This window comes from Chelonoidis abingdonii, chromosome 1, assembly GCF_003597395.2.
Source record: "Chelonoidis abingdonii isolate Lonesome George chromosome 1, CheloAbing_2.0, whole genome shotgun sequence".
Taxonomy (NCBI): domain Eukaryota; kingdom Metazoa; phylum Chordata; order Testudines; family Testudinidae; genus Chelonoidis; species Chelonoidis abingdonii.
Window position 1 is genome coordinate 151096565 of NC_133769.1, and position 4939 is coordinate 151101503.

Here is a 4939-nt window from a genome sequence, read left to right on the forward strand (position 1 = left end):
GAACTTCACTCCTCTAATGGTTAGAACCTTCTTCTATTTCAAGTCTAAACTCCTAGTGTCCAGTTTGATCCATTTTTTCTTGTGTCCACATTGGTACTCTAAGCTTAAATAATTCCTCTCCCTCTCTAATATTTTATGCCTCTGATATATTTAAAGAGCAATCATATCCCCCCTCAACCTTCTTTTGGTTAGGCTAAACAAGCCAAGCTCTTTGAGTCTCCTTTCATAAGACAGGCTTACCATTCCTTGGATCATCCTAGTAGCCCTTCTCTGTACCTGTTCCAGTTTGAATTCATCCTTCTTAAAAATGGGAGACCAGAACTGCACACAGTATTCCAGATGAGGTCTCACCAGTGCCTTGTATAACGGTACTAACATCTCCTTATCTTTGCTGGAAATACCTCGCCTGATGCATCCTAAAACTGCATTCGCTTTTTTCACGGCCATATCACATTGGCGGCTCATAGTCATCCTGTGATCAACCAGTAGTCCGAGGTCCTTCTCTTCCAAGTTAAATGGGATGCCAAGTTAAATGGGTCGCCAAATTCGAGGAAAAAATCAAATGAAAAAAATGAAAAAAGTACAAATAAAATAACAAAGATGTCATTATTTCAATTCCCAGGTGCATACAGAGGGAATATGAATTATAATTCATTTCTCCACATTTCTGAGAATTTATTAATATGTCAAATATTTTATTTACTATTTTACTATAAATACTGTTTTAGTGATTTTTTTTTCAATTTGTGACATAGGGTCAAGATGACCCACTCCACAATTTTGATAAGCAATGACTCAGCCATAATGAAACACATCTACCAGCGGCAAGAGTTGCAATGTTAGTGACACCTAACTCGAATATACATCAAAGTCACATAGTCAGAAATTCATGTAGAGTGGAGATGTCGAAAAGTCATTTTAACACACTTCACAGATAGATGGTTAAGAATCGAGTGAATACTGTGGAAAATTGTGTTTCTTGATGCCAAAGAATAAGAATAATATCTTTCAGCATTATAAATCCAAAATGTGAGTATCTTTAAGCTTTATTAAACATTAGTGTTATTATCGGGCTGTATAATTATGAAATTTTCTTTGTTGTAACAGGTTCACATGTAATAAATAAGGTCCATAAAAGAAAAGTAACAGCATTAATGCTTAATAGACTATGAAAGTGACGATGTCACACTCCAAGCTGGTAACCATGAGGAAGGGGATTACTTTCCAAACAACCGGTGTTGGGTTCTAACGTTAAAAAAGGTCATTTTGTTTCTGTGTAAATGCTGTAACTACCTGTTTTAATAGGTAAGCAAGTGTATGTTGAACCTTTAAGCAGTGACATGTTGGGATGGCTGCAATGTGGTTTAAATCGCCAACCATGTGGTATGTCAGCCATCCTTAATGCTATAATGCTTGCAATTGGGAGCACAGTTAGTACATAACAATATTCAAATACCCCATGGCAGAAAGAGGAAGAAGAAAACCTTCAGGAGATGAGTATCGTAAACAAAAGGCTGAGAAGGAAAAGGACCAAGCAAAACAGCAGGCATCCTTCCTGCAATATCTTCTCTTTAATCAAAAGAAAGATGGAAGCAGTTCACAGCATCCAGGTGAAGGGATTTTACTTGGAGAGGAGATTAGCTCACATCCTCATGGAAGCAGTTTGGAACATCAAGATGAAGGTATATTACTTCGAGATGAGGGTAGCTCACATCCACAAAAAAGCAGTTTGAAAACTCAAGATGATAGAAACTGACTTCTAGATGAAGGCAGCTCACAGCATCAGACTGATATGGAAGTGGAGAAAATTTAGAGATACTGGCAAAAATTGAAGTAAATGAAGTAGAAGGAAGAAAGGATGAGGATGTTACAAACAAGTTACAGTATGGGGAACCAGCTTCATGGCCTAGATGTTATGACAACATGTGGCAAATTCTCGTGGAACATGGACCCGAAGAAGTTCATGAATTTCCCTTCTCTGAGGATGGAAATAAAAGAAAATTCTCTGCTCAGCATTACTAGAGAAAACTCATTAATGGGGAAGAAAATCATCAAAACTGGTTACAATATTCAGCGTCAAAGGACTCTGTGTTTTGCTTTTGCTGCAAGTTGTTTAGAAATCAAGCAATTGGTACATCACCTACTGAAAATGATTTTAAGGACTGGAAAAACATATCTTCAATTCTCTCTTCACATGAAAGAAGTACAGAACATTTAGAATGTTTTCAAAATTGGAAAGAACTTGAATTATGATTGAAAAAAGGAAAAATTGTCCATGAAGAAAATTTACGTGTGATCAAGGAAAAAGAAGAATATTAGAGCATCTGATTGCTTTAGTGAGAGTTCTCCGTGGGCAAAATTTAGCATTCTATGGCCACAGTAGAATGAAAAATTATACACTCCAGGTAATGGAAACTTTTTAAAATTTGTTGAATACCTAGCTTTGTCTGATCCTGTCATGAAGGAGCATCTACGTAAAATAACTGATCATGAAACCCAGGTTAATTACGTAGGAAAAAATATGAAGAATGAACTGATTCAAATCCTAGCAAATATAATTAAAAAGAAACTTGTAGAAGCTGCCCATTCTGCAAAATACTTTTCAATAATACTGGACTGTACAGCAGATATGAGTCATGTGGAACAAATGATGATGATCATTTGTTTTGTGGATATGGAAAAGTCTGCAGATGAAGATAATGTTGAAGTGCACATAAAGGAACATTTTTTAGGTTTCGTACCACTGAAGGACATGACTGGAGCATTTATGACTGAAACTATTCTACAAGAGCTTGAAACAATGTCATTATCTGGTAAAAATTTACATGGCCAAGGCTATCATAATGAGAGTAATATGAAGGGTAAAGACAATGGTGTGCAAAGGAGAATGATGGAAATCAATCCTAGGGCCTTTTTCGTTCCTTGCGGTGCACATTCTCTGAATTTGGTTGTCAATGACGCTGCTAGATGCTATTTGGAGGCAAACAGTTTCTTTGAACAAGTGCAACGTGTTTATGTATTTTTCTCAGGCTCAAAACACCATTGGGAGATTCTGACTCACTATATGAATTCTCTAATTGTGAAACCACTTAGTCAGATAAGATGGGAGAGTGGCATTGATGCTTAAAAGCCTCTTTGCTATGAACTTGGAAACATTTATGATGCCCTAATTAAAATGTCTGATAATACTACCTTTATTGGATCATCTGGCAATATGGCGTGTTCAGATGAAGAAGCTCTTGCAAATGATCTTTTCAAGTTCAAATTTGTGACTTTACTCATTTTGTGGTATAATATCCTGTTCAAGATTAACCTCACTAGTAAGCAGCTTCAGGAAAAGAACTTGAACGTACATTCTGCTCTTGAAAAACTGCAGCAAACTAAAAATATTCTGAAGGAATTCAGAAGTGATGAAGGGTTTGAAAGAACACTGATAGGTTCTCTTGAGCTTGCTGAAGAAATAGAGTTTCCAACAGAATTTGAACCAGAGCCAGTTTGCATTTGGCAAAAGGAACAGCAGTTTTCATATGAAGGACGAGACACAACCATGTCCCTTGTCTAGCAAGTGCTACTTATTTGACAGTGAGATTCTCTGTCATAAAGCAGTCTCATAGTTCCTCATAAAAATAATCAGGATGACAACGCTTTATTCCTCCTTCCCCAATAACAAAGAAATTGGGGATCCCAGAGCGGTCAAAATAACCATCCCAGGCTGCCGTGGGCGATGCTAGGTAGGGTGGGTGTGCCAATGCAAATACCTGAAATTCCTTTCCACACTCCCCATAATTCACCACCAGATGTCAGGGTAGAGCTCATCCTGACTCTGCTTAGATCTAGAATCTAAAATCTAAAGATTTATTCATAAAAGAAAGAAATATAGATGAGAGTTAAAATTGGTTAAATGGAATTGATTACATACAGTAATGACAAAGTTCTTGGTTCAGGCTTGTAGCAATGATGGAATAAACTTCAGGTTCAAATCAAGTCTCTGGAGTACATCCACAGCTGAGATGGGTCATTCAGTACTTTGTTCAGAGCTTCATTTTGTAGCAAGGTTCCTCCAGAAGTAAGAAGAAGGATTGAAGACAAAATGAAGGGGTTTCTGGGGCCTTTCATATTCTTTCTCTTGTGGGTGGAAATCAGTTTTAACTCTTGTGCAAAATCACAGTAATAAAATGGAGTTTGTAGCCACATGGGCAAGTCACATATCCATGCATGACTCAGTTCTTTTACAGGGAGATCAGCCATTGCTCACATACTACCTTGAACGTCCCAGGAAGACTTTTCAGTAGATTGCAGTCTCCCAAGGTCCATTGTCAGTTAAGTGTTTCTTGATTGGTCACTTAATCTGCAAATTCCTTTCTCAAGAAGCTGACCAAATGCTTCACTAATTCTACACATTGAGATACAAGTACATAGCCAATATTCATAACTTCAAATAAAAAAAGATACACACATACAGATAGCATAATCATAACCAGCAAATCATAACCTTTTCATAGACACCTCACACAACATCCTTTGTACAATATTTGCTGCAAATCATGGAATCATAGACGATTAGGGTTGGAAAAGACCTCAGGCGGTCATGTAGTCCAATCCCCTGCTCAAAGCAGGACCAACACCAGTTAAATCATCCCAGCCAAGGCTTTGTCAAGCCTGGCCTTAAAAACCTCTAAGGATGGAGATTCCACCACCTTCCTAGGTAACTCATTCCAGTCATTCATCAACCTCCTAGTGAAACAGTGTTTCCTAATATCCAACCTATACCTCCCACACTGCAACTTGAAACCATTGCTTCTTGTTCTGTCATCTGCCACCACTGAGAACAGCCTAGCTCCATCCTCTTTGGAACCTCCTCATGTGGTTGAAGGATCCAATCAAATCCCCCCTCACTCTTCTCTTCTGCAGATTAAATAACCCCAGGTCCCTCAACCTC